At 49.1% G+C, this 24,633-nt stretch overlaps 1 protein-coding gene and 1 long non-coding RNA gene across 13 annotated transcripts in view; one reads left to right on the top strand and one right to left on the bottom strand.

The window, feature by feature from the left end:
- Positions 1 to 24,633, top strand: part of ZNF536 (zinc finger protein 536) — a 430,505-nt gene that overhangs the window by 320,383 nt on the left and 85,489 nt on the right. The window lies entirely within an intron of this gene.
- Positions 170 to 1,020, bottom strand: LOC140608071 (uncharacterized). The gene is made up of 2 exons (XR_012010039.1): positions 543 to 1,020; positions 170 to 407 (listed from the first exon to the last, which is right to left on the bottom strand). It is a non-coding gene; the product is annotated as an uncharacterized lncRNA (long non-coding RNA).

Genomic DNA, 24,633 nt, shown 5'->3' with positions numbered 1-24,633 from the left:
CCAGCAAGTTCATGGTTGTAAGAGGGATGATAAACGATCTGGTGATGGACACATCCGTTGTGCTAGTGTTTAGCAAATTCTTATAAGTGATTGCTGGATATAACACATCTCTCAGTTAGGTGTTACATGAATAATTGGTATATTAAAGAAAGTGTGAAATAAACAGGTATAAAGCTTGAAATGCGTTTATTATTTGCTGAGGATTTTCACATCCATACCATTTAGAAGCCATTGTCGGGTTCAGCATCTTCTCCCGTGTATCTGGAGCAGAACCCTTCATTAAACCTGTTGTAGAAAGACCCTCTGGTGCGCACACCACCGAGTATTTATAACTACCGCCTGGCGGATCGGAGAGGAGGTGCTGCGTGAAAACCGCCCTGCAGAAAACCTGTCAGAAATACCCGCATCTAAAAAAAAAAAAAATATATTAAAAAAAAATTGTTTAAGAAATTAAAAAAAATAAAAAATTAAAAAATTAAAAAGAAATTTTAAAAAAATCTAAAAAAAAACTTTAAAAAAAATTAAAAAAAAAAAAGACATACCCGCATCTGCCAGTGAGGATGCCGAGAGAGTCACAGTCGCTCCAGATGGACCGAGGCGGCCTCCTTGCTCTCCTCCTTCTCCCCAAAGCCCTCCTGCTTTTCTGTTTCTTGGTGTCGGGGCCAATCCCAGGCCACTCCCGTGGGGTGAACACGGCGTGCTCGAAACTCCAGGGAGGCTCCCGCGGGCCCGTGGGCAGCGGGGTGGGGTGGTTGGGGGAGGAACCCCCATGAGCCGCGATGACAAGGCCGTCTGCTGCCCTGCGTCTGGGTCTCCCGAGGCTCCAGAGGGGAGGAGACGTGGGGCAGGCTCCCCCAAACTTCCATGCGGATGGCCCAGTGGGCTCCCGTCCACGCTGCTGCAGACAGGCCCACGCTGGCCGGCGTCCCGGAGGTACCATCTCTTATGAATGGCTTCTCGATTTCTGGAAACGGAGCGTTTCCTAAAAAGGTCGGCGCACAGAGCTGGCCCAGCTGTGGCTCTCCGGGAAGGCAACAGCCCTTCCAGTCTTTGGCCAGGCCAGCGTGGGCTGTGAGCAGGCCTGCAGGCAAGTGCATTTTGCGTGTGTCTGCCTCCCGAGCTGCCCGTGGGACCCCGTGACCCTGAGGAGGGAGCCCGGCGAGACGGCACGAGGGATGCTGGGGAGCGACCTGGTGGTGGCCCCCCGCAGCACCTCGGCCTGGAGACCCTGGGGTCGGCAGCCTGGAGGCTCGCCCTTGGAGGGACAAGTGGGGGAGGCACGGAGGCTCCGGGATGACAGAGCAGACGCTGGATCAACGATAGCATCTGTCCTCGGGGGGCCGCAGGCCCCTGGTCTGCCCCACGGCCCCTCCTTGGTTCCTCCTCTCGCCTCTGCAAGCTGTGTCTGAGCCCCGTGCAGCGTCCTCGGGGGCGGGGGGGGGGCACTGGGAGCCGCACTGCCTCCCGGGTGTCAGGGTGTCAGGGTGTCAGGCACCCCTGGGCAGCGGCCCCCAGCCCTTTCTCTGAGTTTCTCCGGAAGGGCGATGGGCAGGATTCGCTGCCGAGGAGCGTGCCGTGCATTTGCCCCAGACCTCGCCCATCCCCGTCGCCTGTTGGGCCCAAGGACACCGAGCGCCGCTCGGCCCGGCCTCCCAGCAGCTGTGCACACTCGGCCACGGCCCGGGCCCCTTGCTGCACTGGGGGGCGGGGAGGGGGCGTCCAAAGGCACAGGTTGGGCCGGGGGCCGACCTCCCCGGCTCCCTCCGTCGCCACTGTCACCTTTCTTGCATGACCTACCGGCCCCATGCAGCGGGACTCACCACGTGACACTGGCTGTGACCGACCAAACAGCTGCCTTGACCAGGCCCCAGGCCCTCGTCCCCCACAGGCCCGGTGGAGCCCGCTGGAGCCCGCTGGAGGGCCGTCCCGGCTCCAGAGGTCCTGCCCACCCCCGAGGCCGCACTGGCCCCCACGGCTCCTCCCCTCCTGCTTCTCCTCCTGTGACCCTCGGGAGAGAAGCTGCCAGGACTGACCTTCAACTCGGCGAACACAGCACAGGGGAGCAGTGTAGATGGGCCTGAGTGTGGAGCTGAGTGTAGGATTCAGGCCCCCACGGCCCATCCGTCCCCCGAGGGGGCGTCCCTGTGTGTCCGAGGCAGCGGGTCCCTCCAGGGCTGCCCCTGCCCGTCAGCTCCCCACTCGGGCCCGGGTGCGGGCAGGTTCGTGGGTCTGGGGAAGCAGAGAGGGGGCTGGAGCGGGGCCAGGCCCTCCTGACGTCGTGGGTTCATCTGATGGGCATAGGGGGCCGTCCACGCTGCCTGCGGGCTGCAGCTGGGACCCCGTGCGGGGATGGGGCCCTCCCAGCCCTCCCTCGAGCACCAGGTCCTCATGGCCCTTGGCTGCGCCCCCCCACCCCCCATCTTCTCCAAGCACTTACTTTGGAAGGATGCTCTTTCTGGCTCTCAGAATCCCAGCCCGGCCGGGCGCCGAGGGTCCCCGGGGCCACGTGTAGCTGCACCCAGGCCCTCACCCCCGTCCCGCTGACATTCCCAGGCCTCTCTCCCCATTTCTGGACCAGAGGACCCGTCTTGTCCGGAGTTGAGGGCTCTGTGGGTCCGGCATTGAGGCCCCGGGGACAGGGGACAGGGCAAGGGAGGTGTGGAGTCCCCGGGGGATGGAGAGAGAGGGACCCTGCGGAGGGACAGGGTGGGGGGGGGGGCCGCCCGACCCCTCCCGCTCGGGCCTCCGAGCACCACAGATCTGCTCTCCGCCTCCTTCTCCGCCGCGAATTCCCACCAGGACCCGAGCCGACGTCGTCTGTGGCACATACTGTTCTGTCTCCTTATAGACCTAATGTGGCTGAGCTATTCTGGGCAACCATTTAAATAAAAGCCAATTTGACTAAAGAGCAAAATATATTCCCCCGAATGACGGCAAAAGGGCAGAGCTCGGAAAGCGAAAGGATAAAAAAAAAAAAAAAAAGAACCAAAGAAAAGAAATAACGAGAGAGAGGGAGACGGGGCGGGGTGGGGGAGGGAAAAAAAAGAAAATGCAAGGCATTCATTTTTCCTTTGTACTTTTTAATAAAAGAAATTCTCGGGCTGCTTAAAGTGACACATTAAAAGATGTACGTATGGTGGCTTTTAAAAACACAATTAGATAACACCTTGTCAAATACTTATATTCGCTGTTGACAGGCTGGCGCGCAGGCACGGGCCCGGCACAGCCACCGGGCAGGTGTCTCCCCTGACACTCAGCCGACTCAGCCATTTTCCAGAAACGTTACTGTTTACCACTTTAATCATCAATCCACAACCAGTCACAACAATAAGTCAGAAGGAGCAGTAAATTATACTTGTTCAGCCCTGATGAGTTTGAACTGTTTTGCTGAAATTAACTGAAGTAATTATCTATTTTTCTAAAGCTGCAAAAAGAAGAAAAAAAAAAAAAAAAGAAAAAGAAAAAGAAAAGCCCCTAGTGATGCTTCCGTGGCTCTGCGAGTCGTCGGCCGCGCAATATTTAAGGAAATTTTGTGTTTGTGTGTTTGGGTTTTTTTTTTTTTTCCCCCTCTTTGGTCTGATGACCACATAGGTCGGACGAGGCCGTGGGCTGCGGCCTCCTCTTGCAGCTGGAAATGCCGCCCCGTGGGAGGGGGCCGTCCCGTGGCTGCGCCGGGGCCTCCGTCCCCCTGGCTGCTGTCGTGGACGGTCCATCACGCTCGGGGCTGCTTTCCTCTCGAAGGCAGGTCGCATGCAAATCCCCAGGAGCAGAGGCTCCCTTGGCTTCCTGCGATCTTAAGGCAACGGGGTGCAGGAGCTCGCCGGGATTCCTGGACCCCCCAACTTTCCTCGGCTGCTCATCTTGCAAGACCCCAGCCCCCCGACGGGTCACGTCGCTGCCGCCTACAGGCCCGAGCTTCTACGGCCTCCCCCAGTGGGGCTCCCTCTGCCCCCCACTCAGGTCTCACTGCGCTCACAACGGGGCACACGGTGCTCGTGTCCGCCTCTGCGGGGGGAGCAGCGCCTGCCTGGGAAGCAGGACTACGGCCCCGGACCAGCTCGGGTTTCCCCTTCTGCAAAACAGGGCCCACCTGGCCGGTGACGCTGAGAAGCTTCCGTGAGATGCTGGGGGGGGGGACCGTACTTCCGAGTTGGCCCGGTTCGTGGTTACGGACATGAGGGCAGGGCGGGGTGGCGACCAAGAGCGGAGATGCCGGGGTCTGAGGAGCGTCGGCATTGGGCGCCTTTTTTTTTTTTTTAATTTATTTTTATTTTTATTTTTTGGCCCTAGGGCGAAGGTGGCTTTTATTTCCTCTCTTGGGGAAGAAGGGGGAGGAGAGTTTTCCCACGCACACCAACGAAGGAAGTCAGGGCCCCACGCGGCACTCCTGCGGTGGCGGCAGGCCGCGCTCGGAGCAGGTGTCACCTGCTGTGGGCACACGTCGCTGACGCCCCCACCAGTTTGTAGCCTCGGAAAGGAAAGGAAGGCTCTGAGCGTGTCCCCGGCGCTTAGCCCCTGGCCGGTCCCCCGTCCGACCACCGCACTGCACTGCGGGGTAGAGGCCGGGGCACCTTCCGGGGCCTCCCCTGTCAGGGGAGCCTTCCCCGGGGCCCTTATCTCGTTCTGGGAGCCGGAGGGTAGTCGTCGCCTGTGAGAAGGAAGACGTGGGTGCCCCCGTGTCTGCCGTGCGAGGCTGACGACAGGCGCCCCCGGGCCGTGTGCCCCCCGCCAACCCCGAGCCACGTGGAGGATTCCAAAAAGCCCTTTCTAAAGCCACACCAGATATACATCCTTGTCTAGATTATTCAAAAAACCTAGGGACTCCACTTTTGTCTTAATTTTCTGGGTAATTAAGGCAAAATTAAAGCAAACAAATGGTTAGGTGTGGGGAGGGAGACTAAAGCGTAATTATCCACTCCATCTACCTAGACAACTCCCATCCACGGAAGACTTGTGCACTCGACCATGTTCCGATCTGGGTAAACAGGATGATTTTACCCCGTGGAACGTTATTTTCTATGATTCATTGTGCTAAATCGACAAAACGCTAATCTCAAGTTGTGATTTAAAAATACTATCTCTTATATTTAAACTTAAGGGGAGCAGTGGTTGGTCTCCGTGGTTTGGTAGGATTCAATCTCTCTTTTTTTAAAATTGTTTTTTATAAAGATTTTATTTTTTATTTTATTTATTTATTCATGAGAGACACAGAGAGAGAGAGAGAGGCAGAGACCCAGGCAGAGGGAGGAGCAGGCTCCATGCGGGGAGCCTGACGTGGGACTCCATCCCAGGACCCCGGGGTCACGCCCTGAGCTGAGGGCAGGCGCTCAACCACTGAGCCACCCAGGGGCCCTGGATTCTTTCTCTTCTTTCCTCCATTTCTCGCCTTTCCTTCCCTCCTCCCTCCTCCTACCTTTCCTCCTCCTTCCTCCTCCCTCCTCCTCCCTCCCTCCTCCCTTCCCTCTTTCCTCCCTCTTTCCTTCCTTCCTTCCTTCCTTCCTTCCTTCCTTCCTTCCTTCCTTCCTTCCTCCCTTCTCTCCTTCCCTCCCTCCTCCTCCCTTTCCTCCTCCCTCCCTCCTCCCTTCCCTCCCTTCTCCCTCCCTTCCCTCCTCTCTCTTCATCCCTGCTCCCTCCCTCCTCCTCCCTCCCTCCTCATTCCCTCCCTCCCATCTTTACTCATTCATTCCTACATCCACTCAGTAAACTTTTCCGACTTAACCTGGCCTCACGTTCTAACCTAGAGAGAGAACCGACCTAAGGCCTCAGACCCAGGCCGTTTGCATCCCCTTCACTAAACCAAGCAGAAATTGTAGATTCTTTTCTCATCATATGAAACACGAGACTTACAAGTGAGGCTCTGGATCTGGGCGACAACGGCAGGACGGACGAGGACCCGGTGAGGTTCTGCGAAATCTCACAGAGCACGTTTGTCTTCCTGGTCCCCGGCAACCTGGAGGCGTTTTGCCCTCGTCATGGGCCGCTTTGTGGACTGATGGGACCGGCTCCCCTAAAAGCCAGTGGGTCCCCTCAGCAACTGGCTGACAAGGCCCCACCTGGCTTTGATTTGGTTCTTGGCGTAGCTTATTCCTGTCCTGGTTGTGACAGGACGGTTTTCACCAAACGTCGCCGAGGGAAGATCATGACTCTGGGCTTCGAGGCCACGCAGTGTTCCTGACGTGGATGGATCCTGGTGTTTCAAGAACTGCAAACCCAGACATGATCCAGGGTCTGTCCAAGGCCGGACGAAGGGGGTGGGCTGGAGCACCTCGAAGGGGTTCTGCAGGGTTCCAGCCCCTCCGCGCTCCCGTCCCCACCTGTGTGTCTCCCTCCATGTCCCGAAGGTGCCTTAGGTGAGGCCCACGATGGGGTGGGGGGAAGGACGAGCCGCCAGCATGTTGCCGGTCAGCAAACGGAGGCCCGGGCTGCGGACACGGCCTGGTCCGCGCCCCCCAGGTCAGCATCCAGTGTTTTTGGCGAGAATTGTATCAGCTTCGTTGGTTTCTCCCCCCTTATCACAGTGGCCCGTCTCGCGTCCCTACTGCCCTCCGTAGCTCGTACAGACCCTCTGTGTCTCCTCGGGCAGGCCGGCCCCGGAGACTTGGGCCTGACATGTCTCTGCTAATAAGAGTCGATCAAGGATCTAATAAGGAGAGCTTTTTTGTTTGTTTTTCTTTTTCCGACGAGTCCTTGTAAAGTGAAATACGGTTTTTCTGGGTTGTTTTTGTGGTTGATTGAGCAATGACTCTCTGATTTTTATATATGAAGTTTTTTCGAGGTAGGGCGTGGTGGGCATTTAGACCCTGCTTTCTGGGGGAAAAAGTATGCTTGGGCTAGAGGGTCTCCCCATGACATTCTCACACCAGGCTGAGGAGGGAGCTGAATAGAAGAGCCGTGTTCCGTGGACCTAAAATTGTGGACCTTGGGAGCCAGGAGGTACTAAAGAGCTCATTGAAATGGCAGCTGTTACTTGGCTGTAGGAGGAGACTGAGGCCTGGAGAGAGAACGTGACCCACCTGCAACCGTATTCTCAGGCATGGGTCTCGGTGCCGGGAAGCCACCCGTGAACATTGACGACCGCTGCTCGCTGGGAGGGTGCGTTCTAGAAAGTCACATGCCGGGGGCACGTGGGCTCGGGCCCGAGGCCCATCGGGACGTCTCTCCCTCGCCTCCTGGCACGGCTCCTGAGAGGAGGGCCTTGTCCCAGGCATCTGGACCACCTGAGGAGGGCCCAGGGACGGCAGGAACCCCCGCGAGTGAAAACAGAATTGGAACGTGGCATCGCCGTGCTGGGAAGGAACCCAAAAATACCACTGAGACCTCCTATGGGGACGCGAATCCTGAGAGGAGTCAGGACCACTCCCTGGGACCCGTTGCTGAGAAACACAGAACAACGCGGGCATCGTGTTCTCCAGGAGACAGCAGACGGCCATCGGCAGAAATACGGGGGGACCCAGAAGGCTGTTGTCGAGTTGCCTGCGTGGAAAAGGACCTGGGACCTGGGGCCGAGACCTCCTGCTGCAGGAGCCCGGGTTCTCCGGAGCTCACCGTGGGATCGTGTCCTGCCGAGCGAGGGTGGCGGTGCCGTGCAATGGATGGGGGCGGGCGGGCCCTGAGAAACTCAAAACCCCACCCTAGAACTTGCTCACCAGGGGAAGAGCTTCCTTGCGGCCTAAGGAGGGAAACCGAGGGCATTACAAATGTCACCTGTCCATCCACGGTCATCAGGTTGGTCTCCATTCATCCTCAACTCACCTCCCAGCAGAAGGTCCCGCCGTGTGCACTGCAGGAGCTTCCACTCAGAACCCCCCAAACCCCACGACCATGTGACCATGATCAACCATGTGACCAAAACACAGAATCGGGGTCAGGGTGGGGTTTGGGATGCTGACTTGGGTGCGACGATGAGGCACGAGGAAGCAGGTGGCCGCTAACCCGTGGTCGTGGATTAGATGCTGACGTCCGTCTTTTCCTTCAGTAGGTGTCTACTGAGTGTACCCAGTCTGCCAGGCACGGTCCCAGGCAGTGGGGGTAAAGTGGGGAGCAAAGCCGACGCCGTCCCCGCCTCGCGCAGCCCACATCCCCGGGAGCCATGTAACATGCTGATGCAGCTCAAATACATTTGTTTATATTTAGAGCTACGTTTGGAGCACTTGACAACCAAATTCCCATGGACGGCCCAAAATATTGTCGTTCTCCCCACGCAGTTAGCTTGTGCAAGAAGGTTAAGTCGGTGATCCTGAAAGCTCAGGGGTCCCATGCATGCCAAGAGCCTGTGTGCATACATATGATGGTCCTGCATGACTTTAGGGACGCGGCCCAAAGGGGCCAGGACACTGGCTTCCAAGTTGTGCCAGGGCCCAAGAAGCAGGTGGAGTTGGAGCCCGGGGAGGAGGAGCTTGTTAATCAACGTCAACTCTGTGCAGAGGCCGAGGGGTGTTCTCTGTGTACAGTGTGGCTGCTGTGACCCGGGGTTTGGAGAGCAAGCTGCTCCCGGGGTGCTCTCGAGAGACCTTAATCCTTCCTTTGAAAAGCTGCTTAAAAATAATACTCCTAAATAAATCTTCACCACGGTTGTGCGAAGATAGGCATCTGCGCCCTGGCCCAGACAAGCCAGGAGAGGCTCGGAGCTGCAGCCAGGTGTGGCGCGAGGTGCGCATGGGCAGCGTGCCCTGCCTAGTGTGTCCAGGCCACCCTCCTACTACTCTGCACTCTCCGGCCGTCCTGACTGTCTTTGGAGCATGCACAGGCTTCACCCGCATCACTCAGGAGCTTGTGACCGGGACGCACGTGCAATGTCTGCCAAGTGCTGGCGACGGGAGGCTGCAGGGGACACAGGTGTGCCCGCGCTGGTGCTCCTTGAACCCTCGAGGCCTGGCCGTGCTTGCCGTCGGAAAGGGGTGCTCAACAGAGACATGCTAGGAGGAGCGGATGAGTGAACAAGGGCTGGACGGACGGATGGATGCACGGACGGAACACCCGCGCTAATTTGCGATCACTCAGGTTGTCAAATCGTCAGTGCCCGGCCTGTCTTCTCTGACACCACGCACCCTGTAGAGATCGCACAGGTGGCCCATAACGTCTCAAGTCATTTTATTTATTTTTATTTATTATTATTTAAAGATTGTATTTATTTATCCCCGAGAGACACACACAGAGAGGGAGAAGCAGAGACACAGGCAGAGGGAGAAGCAGGCTCCATGCAGGGAGCCCGATGTGGGACTCAATCCTGGGACCCCAGGGTCACGCCCTGAGCCAAAGGCAGGCGCTAAACCGCTGAGCCACCCGGGCGCCCCTCAAGTCATTTTAAATTTGCAAGTAAAAGTCCCTCGTTTGACGTGCAGAAATACTGTAGGGCCTCCTTCTCAAGCCAGGTGGAGAGTGTCCAGGGGGTCACTGTATTGCAATTATCATCATTATCAATTATTTTGCATATTACTCTTAATCTGCTAAGCATATACTTTAAAAATTAATTTTGCAGAAGAAACAAGAAGATGCCACCGATGATGGGGGTGGATTTGGGTATGCTCCTGGGGAAGGGTGGTCTCATCAAATAGTACCGCCCGCGGGAACTTTTTTTTTTTTTTTTTTGGAAAAAAGTGAAATACTTCTTTATTTTTTTTAATTTTTAAAAAATACTTCTTTAAAGGGTACATGTGATCCACAGCATCGGTTCCACTTCTAGAAGTGAGTATAAGCCGATAATTGAATATGTGCCACGAGGAAGTTGAACAGAGTGCGGCCGCCCAGCAACGGAAACGACCCCAGCATCCAGCGATAGGGCTTATTGGAATTTGATAAGGCCCCCGAACAATAAAATACGTTTCTGGGGATGAATATGGAGGGTCGCCAACAGCAGACTATGAGGTTCTCCCAAGTTACAGAGAACATATATCGCAGAGTTCATTTTTATAAAAATATGCACATGTGTAACGTGTAGCGTGGAAATACTTCGAAGTTTCTATTCCAAGTCTATCTTTATACTCGGTATTGTTTTATATTTGGATGTTGAGTGTGTGTTCCCCCTTGTAACAGGAAGAGTATCTTTTCATCTTGGAAAATATAAAGTAAAATAACAACGCGGCTTTAAAAAGAAGGCCGCTGAACTTTACGGGAAACGTCCAGTGTTTTTGGCGAGAATTGTATCAGCTTCGTTGGTTTCTCCCCCCTTATCACAGGCTCTCACGGGTCACCACCTACGCCTTTGATGAGTCAGCGTGGGAACATCAGCTAGTTATTACGTAATAGGTTAACTTCTTGGTGGGGGAAAAAAAAAATCTACCCACACTGGGTCTGTGGGCCTCTGGGGACGCATCGAGGTGATGCGGATTCAAAAGTGCCCCCCCAAGGTAATTAAACCAAACCCCTTCTTTTTCACGTGTACAGTCTGCGGGTCAGGCGAGGATGGGTGACCGGCCACAGGTTGCTCAGCAAACCTGAAGGGGCGCCAGGACGGTCCCGGCCCCTAGGCCTCCGTACGGGGCCTGCTTTGCAGGGCGGGGCCTCTGTGACCCCCCCCAGCCCCCCACTTCTTCTCCTAAGGGGCCAAGTCGGAAAGGCGTCAGCCCGGGCCTGGCTGCATCCTGCTCGGAGGGGGTCAGATTGCCCTGGGTGAGGGGAAGGGTTGGGGGCCGGGAGCCAAGGGACTGGGCAGCGAGCAGTCTCCGGGCCCGAGTGCAGGGCACGGCCAGGTCGCCAGCAGGTTGCAGGAGGAGGGTTGATCATGGGGAAGGGGACCCATGAGGGCACACGCGTGTCCTGGAGGAGAGCCTGCAGGTGTCCCGCACCCCGGGCCCTGGCCACCTGGCTGTGCGGTGGGCGCTCTGCCCAGCTGGAGTGAGGTGCGGCCCCCGAAGCAGGCAGCGTCTGCCCCACCGGGGAGGGGCCTCTCCAGTCTAGGGTAGGGGACACCGTACCTGGCAGGGTTTTGGTCCAGACGCCATTGGAAGGCTAGAGAGACGTTGTGTCGGGTCCCACGGGGCCACAGATCCATGATGCCACGGCGAGGCTTCGTGAGTTCCCACTCAGGGAGGAAGGACCCTGAGTGTGCGTGGAATCAGGGGCCATACCCCAATTCCGGGGTGGAGGGGTAGCGCTGTGGGCTTTACAGGCCAGTGGTTTGGACTCCCATCCGTCTGGGACCCTCACCGGCTGTGTGACCTCGAGAAAGTCAGTCTCTCTGTGCCTCAGTTTCCTCCTCTGTAGAGGGAGGGTTGCAGGATGACCTCCACGGAAGGTGTGGCAAGAAGAGGTCTGTGGCGTAGCGTGCTGGCCGGTGGGGGGGCCCGGAAACGAGGTGGCCAGGGTGGGGCCCCGGCTGGAACAGAGGACGGCAGAGGCAGGATGTCAGCGGGTGTGTGGGTGACTCGGTGACCCCAGCGGGGCTGGCCTGCAGGCCACGACGTGCGCCATCACCCCGCTGCCCGCGCACCAGTAACTTCTGGGACTAAGGTTTCCTCTCCGTCTGCAGGCCGAGATCAGACGATCCTCTCGCCTCCTTGAAGCCCTGCAATATAATGATTTTTGTCCAACTTATTGACAAAAAAAATTCCTGAATCGCACACGCTGCAAAACACCATTAGATCCTTTCCACACGTTCCTTGTGACTGAGTGCAGCCATAACCTGCTCTCAAACGAAAAAAAAATAAATTAAATTTATGGGTAATTTGCTTTGTTTTAGAAAGTGCAAAATGAGGCTTCTTTATTGACATTTTGTGATGAAGATATTCTTATGATCATTTCTATTGTGAATTTTAATTAAGCTCTCCGTTCATCAGTAAGTCTCACCTCCTCTCTATCTTTATAATTATATTCAAAAAATCAAAGTAATATATAAAGATATAGTCAAATAGGAAAAATTCCTATTATATTTACAAATAATATGGTAGGAATATATTCATGTGTTACTATATAGTCTTTTTTTTTTGCAAATATGATTCCAGAATAATTACACGGTTGATATTTTGTATCATTTGCTTTATTCGCTTAAAGAGAATGAGGTAGCTATTAGAAGTATCGACTTCAGCCTCGAGTTACATTGTTACCAGTTGCATAGTATTCTTTTATGTGCAATAATCGATTTAACCAGCCGGGTGTCGATGCCCATTCACATGAGACATTGGGTTGCTGCGAGTTTCTGTTACTTTGAACAACGCCACACCAACAATCTTTTGTATGCAATACAATTGTATTTGTACAGTAAATTCATAGAAGATAAATTACAATTGATCTTTAAAATGGATTTGTTTGGAATGATATTTACGGAATTTTCAATGGTGTGACTCGCGCGAAAAGGGGCTTTTTCATCAAGTGCCAGATCCGAAGGAACCTTGACCCCTGACGAAGATAATTACCGGGCAGACGGAATGGATTTCTAGGAAGTATGTACCTGAGCCAATTTTTGCAGGTAAACATCTCCTGGGGTAACAGGAGGCGAACGCTTGGCTTGGGCGTCTGCAGGTGCAGGAGGCGGGGAGGGCTGTGTGGGTGACCTGCTCTGCCCCCAAATGAGTTTGCTGGAGGGGGTCAACGGTGGGCCTTCAGGGGACACGGCCAGGATGCGGCCTGCTGGAACATTCGCAGGTGCCAACTGTTTACCCAGCTGTAGGCCAGAGGACTCCAGCCTGTGATTTCGAGGAAGCCAGGCTGGCGGTGGTCGGGGACTCTGGAGGACGCCAGTGGAGCACACGGTCAGGCCAGGGGCTGTTTCTGGCTCGGAGGAACGAGTCCAGGCAGCTTGGGGACCAGGAGTCTTGCTCACCACCTTGCTTCTCTCTGTGGCTTTCCGAGGGGGCCTGGACAGGTCGTTCAGGTGACTTCTGTTGCTGGAAAGCTGCTGAGATCCTCTCCAGCCAAGGAGCAGGACCTCCCTACCCCTGTGACATTGTGGCCAGTTTCCTTGATGCTTAAGGGGTGGGTGTCAGAGTGGGAATGTCATCTTGAGCTGTGAGCAGTGGCTACAATGGTCAGGTGGCTGCTTCGGAGGGGTGTGGATGCCTTCATCCAGGCCGGGGTCAGCTACAGAGGTGGACAGGGCCGGGGGATGGGTGGCCCCATCCTCTTGGTTGGCTCACTACGGCATTGTAGCCGTCTGCATTGCTTCATGGAAAGAGCAGCTGGGGAACCCTAACAGGGCTGCTGCATGCTCTACTTCCTGCTCCGTGGATGCCTGCACAGCCGCCCAAACCCTCTGCCCCATCCCAGCTCTCGGGAAGAATTAGGCAGCTCACAGAATTAAAGACGTAGGCTGCGAATTGGGATCTGAGCCTTCTAGTGGTCAATGTAAAAAGCAAAACATGATTAAGTGTGTGATTCACTAAAGACCCACGAAATACACCGTGTGCTCTTCCCAGGTGATTCCTAATTACTTTTTATGAGTTTGTCTATAAGGAACTTCAAACACATTGTTGCATCACTAGGTTCTCCTTCTGACCCCGCTTCTTAAGAGCTGTGTGCCTAGGCCTTAATATCATTGGTATCTCCATTCTTGTAGCTGTCAAACTGCATAATAATTCTCACCAGGCCGCTCTGACACAGCCATCGGGAGGGCCCAGTGAAACATGGGAAGGACGGTGTCTTCTTAACTGATCAAGGGGCTCATGGTAGTGGCCTGACATGAGGCTTGTATACTTAGGTTGGCCATCAGCTACGATGACAGTCTGGTTTGGTACAGTCTCCAGTAATCAAGTGCCTCAAGGCATTCATCCATCCACTCATCCGTCCACTCATCCATCCTCTCATCCATCCACCATCTATCCATTCATCCATCCATTCATCCATCCATCCATCAATACATCCATCCTTCTGTCCATCCATCCATCCATTTCTCCATCCATCCACTCATCCATCCACTCATCCATCCATCCACCATCCATCTATCCATCCATCTATCCATCCATCCATCCATCCATCCATCCATCCATCCTTCTGTCCATCCATCTATCCACCCATCCATCTGTCCATCCATCCATCCATTTCTCCATCCATCCATCATCCATCCATCCATTCATCCTTCCATCCATCCACCCATCATCCACCCATCATCCATCCATTCATCCACTCATCCATCCACTCACCCATCCACTCATCCATCCATCCATCCATTCATCCTTCCATCCATCCACTCATCCATCCATCTGTCCATCCATCCATCATCCATCCATTCATCCTTCCACCCATCCACTCATCCATCCATCTGTCCATTTGTGCCATAGATATTTACTGAATACCTACTATGTGCTAAGCATTGAGGATGCAAAGATGAAAGAAGTGTCTTCCCAGCCCCTCAGCACTTTCTTTCCAGTGGAGAGATAACAAGTACATGGACATTACAGCACATTCACTTCCTTTTGTCAAAAGGAAGGAAGGAAGGAGAAAGAAGGAAGAACGAGGGAAAAAGAAAAGAGAGAGAGAAAAGAAAAAGAGAAAACAGTATTTGTAATTTACCTAGATGTACAAAATGAACCCAAAAGATGCATGCCTTTTGTGCAGTACTGAGGACAGACATCCGTAGTCCCATGTGGAAGAGCAGTTCTAAGAGGTTGGCAAGGCTGGCCCATCTTCCTTGGGGCTAGGCTGGCACCTATGGGGCTCACAGGGGGGCCCCTCAGGGGCAGAGAGGGTGGGAAGTCTGTCGATGGCTGTGGTGTCACTACATTCTGCGTCGGGACTCCCCAGGCCACTCATCTGGGGGATGAGGTACTCCCCTGCAGTTTCCCGTGAATGGGGAGGGGAGTAGAAGTTTAGTTGTCAAAACGGGCAGAAACAGCTTCATGTTACGTCAGGCTTTTAAGACAAATTGGGTTCTTAGGCCTGCATCCCTTAGGACACGCCTCCACCAGCGACCACCTGTTCTGTGGTGGTCTGTGGTCTGTGGTTCTGTTCTGTGGCCTGTGAGGGCTGAACAGTTCTCTCTAAACCAGGGGCCGGGCTGTGTGCTCCCCGTCATTGCTGCGGGATGGGTGGGGGCGGAGGGGCAACAAGGGCTCCCATGTGCGCAGCCACGGGGTTGGGGAGGGGAGCTGCCTCCAGCCCTGAGAACCATCCCGCCCAAGTTAATGTATTCCTCTGAGATTTCTCAAAATGTAAGCTCTCTCAAAGGCGGCGGCGTCGTTGAAAAATCTCTATTATTTACTCCCACTGTGTTTGCTGACCTCAGAAGTCCCATCAATCATTCATCCCTTCGCTGTGTTTTCACGGAGGGCCTGTTACGCGCGTCCCGTTGTCAGCTTTCCTGCCGTGTGATGCGTAGACCACTCATGTGAAATAGAACAGTCCTTGCCAAGAGAGGGGAGGCCAGGGGACCCCTGAGTCACACTGGGAACCATTCCAAGCTCCGCTGGGGTGGAGTGAAGCACCTGGCCGTTTGCACTGCACGCAATCTGTCCTCCGAGGTGACGGGAAGCAGCGCGGGCTCCCGGAGTCCCCTCTGCTCCCTGCCCTGTGACCACAGCAGACATCGCAGGCGCGGGGCGGGGGAGCATGAACGTGGGAGACCTCAAGGCCACGCGGTTTACAAACGGGCCTCGCAGAAGAGCTGCCCTTGGGCCCCTCTCACACTTATTACAGTACATTAGAACCCTGGACTCTGTGCGGTTGACAGAGGCAGAAATAAAAGGGGTCCTTTCTAGAATGCAGTTGTATAAACCGTGTTTGTACACTTAGCTCATAATCCTTAATTACTTCCATACTTTCATGTATAAAGAGCTTCGAGTGCATTTTTGGGTACTTAGGAAACCGAATAAATCAGGACTCACTCCTCCGCAGATTTGGGCGGTATGTATAGGGGAGGTTTAGCTTGAAGGTTGGTGACATGGTGCATATTATTTCTGAATAAATTTACTTGGAGTCATCGATCCACTGAGTGTCAAATAAAATGTGATACCCACAAAATTCATGTATGACCCTGACATTTTTGCAGTACTTAAAGTAATTGCCCTTCTGTTTAATAACAGTGTTTATAAAATTACTTTCTGATTGGCTAGGTCCATGGCACACTCGTGTCAATAATCTGCTGCAAATATATGCCTGTGGCCTTTGGCCTTGGTTTTCAAAATAATTTTCATCTCTTAAGCGTGAACCGGTGGCAGCCCTGGGAGCTCGGAGTCAAGGCTCCGATGCACCAACCTCCTTTGGCTGTTTGGTCCTGGGCATTTCGGAATGCTCATCTCAGCTTCCTGGGTTTGCGCGCCGACCGGAGGACGGGTCTCGCGTTGTCCTCGGTGATTGCCACGTCTCCTTAGGGCGACTTGAGATCACGAAACGAGCAGTCCGTCTTACGGGTTCAGTGCTTTCAAGAGCGTCATCTACCCTTGCGGTGACTTTTATTCTCCAGGTTTTACAGATTGAGAGATGGGGAACTGTGAACGAATGAGTCACTTTCCAAGACCACTTGGGTGGGGAGGAGAAGGTTTTAGGATCTGCTCTGTTCTCCAAACCCAACAGGATGTTGACACCCTTGGCTGCAAGCATTTAAGTTTAAGGCTAGGACTCGAACAGATGCTTATTTTTTTTTTTTCAAAACCGACTCTTGACACCACGCACACAGCGTTTCTATCCCCCCAGGGACTTATCTCAAGTTGAGGGTTTATCATCATTTTGTCAACCAGAGAAAAGGAGCTCCTGCTTGCTCCTCCCTGGGATCTCGGGGTCTGGGGTATGCTGCTGAGGCGCGGAGAGAGCTTCTCATCTAAGAGTAAGGCTCACCAAGCCCCAGGCCAAAGAGGCCGCATTATTGGGATTGCCCCACTGTGATTTAATGACTTGTTGATCTGTCAACTGTCTTGTACCTTTCATGGTTCGTCCCGGTGGGACTTGTGGAACAATCTTTAAAAATTACCTTCTAAACCTTTTATTTTAAAGTCATATCAGACTTACCAAAACAGAGTTGGAAAAGGTGGCACAGAATTCCCTAAATGCCAACGTCTTACATTTCCATAGTTTGGTTATCAAAACCAGGAGATTGACCTTGATGCAATGTTATTGACTCATTTTCAGATCTTATTCAAAGGTCCCCGATGTCCCCACCAATATCCTTCTTCTGGGCCGGGCTGCAGCCCAGGATCTCAGCATGCATCCAGCTGTCCTGTGTCCTCAGCCTCCCCCGACCCGGGACCGTTCCTTAGTCATTCCTTGTTTTTCATGACCTCAACACTTCTGGCCAGCGCTTGTGTAGGATGTGGGTTTGTCTGCTGTGTGGTCATAATTAGATTGAGGTCATATAGCTCAAAGTGCTACGTGTCCTCTCCAAGGGCATCACGTCGAGAGGCCCATGAGGTCTACGTATCTGTCTCCTTACTTGGTGACACTAAGTTTGATCACTTGGTCTTCCAGGTTTCTCAGCTGTAGAGTTACTATTTTTTTTTTCCCCTTGTAATGAAGAAACATCTTCTGGGGAGATACTTGGGGGACAACGCAAATATCCTGATTTTCGTACTTTGCTCCGTGAATTTTTGTATGCGTAGTGGATCTTGCTTGGAACGATGATTACTAATAATGTTATAATCGTGAGGATTTTTTTTTTTAATTTTCTTCACTTTGGGTGCTCTTCTACGTTTCTTAAATTGGAATTCTTCTCGTAAGGAAAAGCTGTTCACTCCCGTTAGGTATTTAGTTGTTGGTTTTCTAAAAATTTTTATTCTGTGGGTTATAAACCCATTACTATGATGATTTTGTGGATGAAACAGTCAGAGCTTTGGCCACCGGGAGTACCTTTGAATTGGCCTTCTGACGTGCCTCCACCATTTTTCAAGCACTCCGGGTGTGTGTGTGTGTGTGTGTGTGTGTGTGTGTGTGTGTGTTTTGTTTGTTTGAATACACACACGTAGTCAAAACTCAAATGTACAAAATGGTGTGCCGGTTCAACGAGAAGTGAGTCTTCCTCTTCCTTTAACTCTTAAACTAACCCCATTGATAACCACCATAGATAACGGGTATATTTCAATGAGTTTTCCATGCAAATATATATACATTAATTTTTTTAATGTATCCTTTTCTTTTTTCTTTTTTTTCTTTTTTTTAATTTTTTTAAAATTTTTATTTATTTATGATAGTCACACAGAGAGAGAGAGAGAGAGAGAGGCAGAGACACAAGCAGAGGGAGAAGCAGGCTCCATGCACCGGGAGCCCGACGTGGGACTCGATCCCGGGTCTCCAGGATCGCGCCCTGGGCCAAAGGCAGGCGCCAAACCGCTGCGCCACCCAGGGATCCCTATACATTAATTTTTAAACACAAATGGAAACATATTGTGCGCATCATTCTATGCCTTGACTTATTCCTTATCAATATATCATGCCTATATTTTCACATCTTCCATAGTTTTGTTAATACTCTGCAAGGGGTCCCTAGTTTCTTTGTAGAGATCCACCATACTTTACTTAACCCTGTTGATGAATAAGTTTGTGTGTATGTAAATATCTGTATATATAAAATACATAATCTAGTATCTATGCATTGTATGTTACATAATGTGTGTGTGTGTGTGTGTGTGTGTGTTTAATTTATTTCTTTTATAACTGGCTGCTTTTTGATGAGCCAAGAGAGACAGAAACAGAGGAAGGGTGAGAAGATGAGGGGCTCCCGCACGCCACGTTCCAAGAAGTACAACTGCTCAGAGATGGAAACCTTTGCCCATCTGATAGGTTCCTCATTGTTTTTATTTGCACGTCTTTAATTATGAGTGACGCTGAACATCTTTCCATATGTGAAGTCAGTTATATTTCTTTCTCTGTGAATTGACTTTTCATATCATTTGCCTGTTTTTTTTTTCCTATTGAATGATTGATATCTTTCTCACTGATTTGCAAGAGCGTATTATATATTAAGGAAATTAGCCCTCTTCTGTCATTTATGTTATAAATATTTTTCCTAGTTTGTCATATGCCTTTTGATTTTGTTTATAATTTTTTTTATCATAATGAGATTTTTAGATCTTTTTAAATACTTGGCTTTAGCTGTCATATTATGGCTTCTGTAACTTACCCATTTCTAGGTTTTATATGAACCTGCATGTTATCCTTTTACTTTTTTTTCTTTCTTTTTTTTTATTTTTTTGGCTTTTAGATCCTTAGTAATCTTGATTGTATCTTGGTGTAAGAAGTGAATGAGGGCTTTTTATCCTCCCCCTAGCCCAGTGACTAGCCAGTCGACTAAACACCATTTCTTAAATAATCCTTCCTCCTCTCACCGATTAAGAAAGCACCTTTATCATCTGCTAAATTCTCAGGCACATTTTATGTTTGCTTCTGTCCTCTCTGTTTTGCTCAACCTGCCTGTCTGCTATTTCTGCACCTGTTCCAAAATGTACGAATGATTATATAATTCAGTGTAGGATCTATGAAGTCTTTACTATTTTTCTTTTTCAGAATTTTGCTATCGAGTTTCACGTTTATTTTTATATAGTCTCTAGTCTTCGTTTAAAAATTATTCTCCCCAGAAAATACTCAGCAGAATATTTGGGAGAGATGAGGAAATATAATAAATCCTGTAAATGTAGAGGGAGAATTAGCATTGCTGTGACTTAGAGCCTTCTGTCCAGGAGCAAAACAGGGCTCTCTATGTATGTTGCTCAGTCATTCTTAACAATTTTCGGTTTGCTTTCATGCATTTTTATTGGCCCTAAAATTCACATGTAGGTTCGTTTCTGGGTATTTCCTCTCCTCCTCTCCCTCTTCCTCACAATGTACTGCCTTGTAAATCAAATCCTTTCTTCCACTGCGTTTTCCTAATTGGTTATTGTTTGGGTTCATCGAAACTACTGATTTTTGTATATTCATTTTACAACTGGCCACCTTGCTGAATCGTCCTGCTGTTTCTCATATATATATATATATATATATTTTTTTTTTTTTTTCCAGCAGTTTCCCAAAAGTATTCCCGTCTGGAATCTCAGTACCTGCAAATGATGACCATCTTCTTTCTTTTTAACAAATCGAGAACCTCCTGTTTCTCCTTTTTGCTGCAGTGACTACTATGTTTGAGAAAAGCGCTCGGTGCTGGCATAGTAGCAGACCTCCTGTTTGCAACGGCGCTGTGTCTGATCTGAGCGTCTCAGCACTGAGCATCTTCTGACATGCATGCTGCAGAAACACCCTTCTCCGACTCTTTGGTTAATTGTTTATTTATTTTAATCAGGGATTTGTGTTTAAATTTATAAATGCCTCATGCGTTTGTGCAAATGATATTTTTCTCTGTTTGATCTAATATTAAAATATTAAGCTAGTGAATCATCTTAATAGATCTCCCTATATTAAAGCATATTTTTATTTAAGGAATCAACTATTCGATGGAGGCCTGTTTTTCTTCCTAATGCACTACTGCCAAAGTCTACTTTCTAGAACATTCCTTAGTGTGATTGATTTATGGCTTTCTTATTTTTTTTTCCTATCTTGATCAGGTTTTGATATTAACGTTATATCATCTTCAAAAAAGAATTAGGGGATTTTTCTTCTCTCTTTAAGCTCTTCAACAGTTAAAATAGCATTGGTATCATCTGCCTCCTGAAGGATTGATAGAATTAACCTGTGAAAACATCTGGGCCTCTTGCATTTTTGAGATAGCTCTGTGACAATTCTCTCAGTGTTGTTTTCCTTTTCCTTTTTCTTTTTTTCCATGGGAATTGGCCTGTTTCAGTTCCTTGTCTTCTGGAGTTAATGTTGGTAATTCCTACTGTCATAAAAAAAAAAAGCCATTTTATCTACTCAAAACTATTTGTGCAAAATGAAACAGCGTGTTCTTTCCTGTATATTTTGGTATTTCTTCTGTGGGTATATCCATATTATTATTTCAAATTTTACGGACTTGTGCATTTCTCCTCTGGTCTTTATATGCTCAGAGTTTCTCAACCTTGGCACCATTGACACCTGAGGTCAGGGAGCTCTTTGCCATTGGGCTGTCCTGGGCGTTGCTTCTGTTCACGAGGTGCCCTAGCAGCTCCCCAACTATGACAACCAGAAATGTCTCTAGACATTGCCAAATGTCACCTGGGGGAACAAATCATCCCTCGTTGAGAGCCATTGAGATTGCTAGAGATTTATCTATTTCACGTTTCCCCCTCCAAAGATATATATTCGTTAGATGATTTTTTATTAGTTTCTGCTGTTACTTCAATAATTTCTTTCTGCTTTTCTCGGATATATTTGGTTCCTCTTTCTTTTCATTGTAAATCGAATGCTTGCTTTATTTATTTAAGTCCTTCCTTTCTCTCTCTTTTTTAAAATATTGTATTTATTTATTCATGAGAGACACAGAGAGAGAGGTAGAGACACAGGTAGAGGGAGAAGCAGGCTCCATGCAGGGAGCCCGATGCAGGACTTGATCCCAGGACCCTGGGGTCATGCCCTGAGCCAAAGACAGATGCTCAACCACTGAGCCACCCAGGCGTCCCTATTTAAGTCCTTTCTTATCGAATAGCCTATATTTTTAGGGTTCTGATTTTCCTATTACTATCTTTTAACCCCTTTGATACACAGTGATTTTTTTAAACCAGAGATTCCACAGTTTTCCATTTAATTTTCACTTTATCCCAAGGGATTTTCATCTTTAGAAGGTTTCCAATGTTTTATTTATTTAGATTTTGTTTTTTTTCCCCCATTTTAGGTTTTAATATCTAGATCCACATACATACTGCTCAGAGGAATGCTCTACCCACCTCAATTTTTGGTTCTGTACCAGATTTCTTTGTGATCAACTGTGTTCCTGTTCTACAGGCATTTGACAGGGGTGAATGTTTTCTATTTTAAGATAACAGAGTTTGACAGATATCTATGAGATTTACCTTATCAATTGCGCTACTTTAAACTTTTCACATCCCTCCTAACTTTTATTTACTGATTCGTGATCGACTGAGCATGAGTCAAAGTTTTCTATCACTATTGTGTTTTGGTGATTTCTGCTTTTTTAAAAAGCAAAATACTTTTTGGAGTGTTTCAGTTGTTGATATATATATATAATATATATATATATTATATATATATATATTTTCATCTTGTTTTTTTTTGCTTTGTGAATGGTTCCAGGGCTCAATTATCCAGTCAGATCATTGTGTCTTGTTCAAAGGACCATCATGAAATGTAGAGAGGTCCTAGAGAGGTAGTTTTGCCTTAAATTTAAACCTACCTGATAAAAATGATCAAAACTTTGCTTTCTTTTATATTATGTGTTCATGTTAAGTCTTAGCCAATCACCATAATTTTAATCTCTGTGGGTCACGTTGCCTCAGGTCAGTCATGTGTACAGGGTGACATTTTGTTTTGCTTTTATCATTCAACATAAGCACTTCCTCTTTTAATAAGTGAGATTAGCCTACTTATTGATGTAAGAGTATATTTGATTCTAGGACTGTGATTTTACTTTGTTTTCCTCAGTCTTTATTTCATTTCCTATTTTGCTATATTATTTGAGCTTTCTTTATTTTGTTATGTATGTGCTTGTGTGTATTTTTCCACCAAGAGTAGGGAAAAAATGGTGTTTTAAATATTCTGGCTGTTACCCTCTATACAACTTTATGTATTTTAATAATATTCTCAGACCTTTTTGTTACTTTATTTTTGTTTTGTTTTGTTTGCGTATGTGTTTGTTTGTTTTAATATAGAATCCATAGGTGTGTTTTTTTTTTATTCTTGAAATCTAAAATGCACCAGGGTTTCCTAAGACTCAGTGTCCTGTTTCAGTCCAATGATCGCATTCCTTTATTTGAAGATAGTTTTCTTTTATTATATCTTTGATTTTTTTGTTACTCTTATAAAATATTATTTTCTTCACATACACCAGTTATACACATACTGACTTTCCTTGGCCTTGCCTCTCATTTTCTCTTTCATTAATTTTAGTTCTTGACTAGTTAAATTTATTTTGCTGGATTTTCTCAGGTGCTTCTTCCACAAGTCCTTGTTGTCAGTAGTTTCTATTCTACGGATTCTGTTTTTAATAAGATTTCTTTCTAAAATGTGGTTTTGTTTTATTTTATAATTTTACTTATTTTTTATTGTGGATAAGTGGCTTTATCTTTCCTTCCATCCCTTTCTTAGTCCTTCTCCTGTTTGGTCATCTACATGTTGATTCTTTGCATCTCTTTTTAATGCTCTGTTTCAAAGACCTATTTCCTTGGTTTACATGCAGACTGAGCATTATTGTATGACATGTTCGGACATGTTCGTACCCTTTCCTGCAGAAATTTCTCTCTCGCTATGTATTCTCTATACTGTTTTTTTTTTTTATAGTTATATATCTGATGCCTTTTTCCCTGATGTCAGCATCAACAAAGGCACTTGCTGAAGGAAATGACCGGAGGAAATAAAATTGGGGAAACTGGGTCAGAAAGAGGCTGAGGCCTTGAATGCGGAGTAAGGGGCCTCCACTGTGTCTTGTATGGAGTCAAAGTGAGGTCTGCGTGGGGCCGTGGAGAAGTGGGAAGACTGCCAGTGCTCATGCTACCACTTCCCTCAATCCCTGGCTGCAGGTAATGCCAACCCTCTGAACTTCAGACACCACTTTTCCCCTGCCTCTTGTCTGCTCAGCATATCCTACTTAATAGGAGAGTAATCTATGTACTTGCCTCATTCCCAAATGAGATTCAGCTCGTTGGAAGCAGAGACTCTGCATATTCCATGGTATGAAGAGGAGAACCCAGGTCCCCAAAGCAGCTCAATGCATCTTCTCCCTTAGAACCAACGTATGTGTGGCCTTGAGTCAGTGCTGTTGTCTCCCAGAGAAGGGAGAGCTCTGTGAGGGATAAAGTAGTCAGGGAAGACTTCCTGTAGGAGGGAGAGTTAGTTGGGGTCATGAAGGCAGAAGCAGCAAAGCCCACTGCTCACAAACTCAAATGCATATTCCAAGCTGCTACCTCTCCTCACACGTCCAATGTTCTTTTTTCTGCTCTATCTCCCCTCATGGTATTTTTCACTTTCTAGCATATGTGGGAATCCTTCATTTCTCCTGTCTGTGTACATTCTTCATTTCCTGCACTCCCTGAAAAGAGGCAAGCTCCATGGGGCAGACATTTTTGTTTGCCTCGCTAGCTGATGTATCACCAGCGCCGAACGCAGTGCCTGGCACACAGCAGGCTCTTGGTAAATATCTGCTGATTGAATAAATGCCCAGAGATGCCAGGCAAGTGGCATGAATGAGTGATACGGGCTTGATCTTTGCATATCTGCGCGTCGGGATATTCCTCACTTCCACAAAGAAGGGTTCTTTGTTGTAATTGCTTAAGCATGCTCCCTCACATCTGCCTTTTTCTAATTCTATTTTTCTTAAATATTTATTTGTTCATTATTTTTTTTTTTTAGCAACAGTCTAGGTATACAGGAATTTTTCTTGCTTTTCTTTCTCTCCTTATTTATTTTACTGTGATAAAATGAGCCCTCCAAATGCAAGGATAAATGCTGGCTGACGCTTGGTCCCGATGATGACATACAACAGGGAGTGGCAGGGCCAGAGAGCGAGTGTGCCCTGCCTGGATGGGCAGCCTTCACTCTGCTCCTACAGTGGCACCAGAAGGGAAAGCCGGGCGGGTGTTGCCACAGCTGCCCATTTTTTAAATGAAACCAGACATCTGGATCTTTATGTGAAACTTCATTACTGCTAAACGTTGGCTCAAATATTAACCACAAAGAAAAAAAACAAAACAAAACAAAAAA

This window comes from Canis lupus, chromosome 1 (assembly GCF_048164855.1).
Source record: "Canis lupus baileyi chromosome 1, mCanLup2.hap1, whole genome shotgun sequence".
Taxonomy (NCBI): Eukaryota; Metazoa; Chordata; class Mammalia; order Carnivora; family Canidae; genus Canis; species Canis lupus.
The sequence above is the reverse complement of the archived record's forward strand: the minus strand, read 5'-3'. Positions and strand labels throughout refer to the sequence as shown.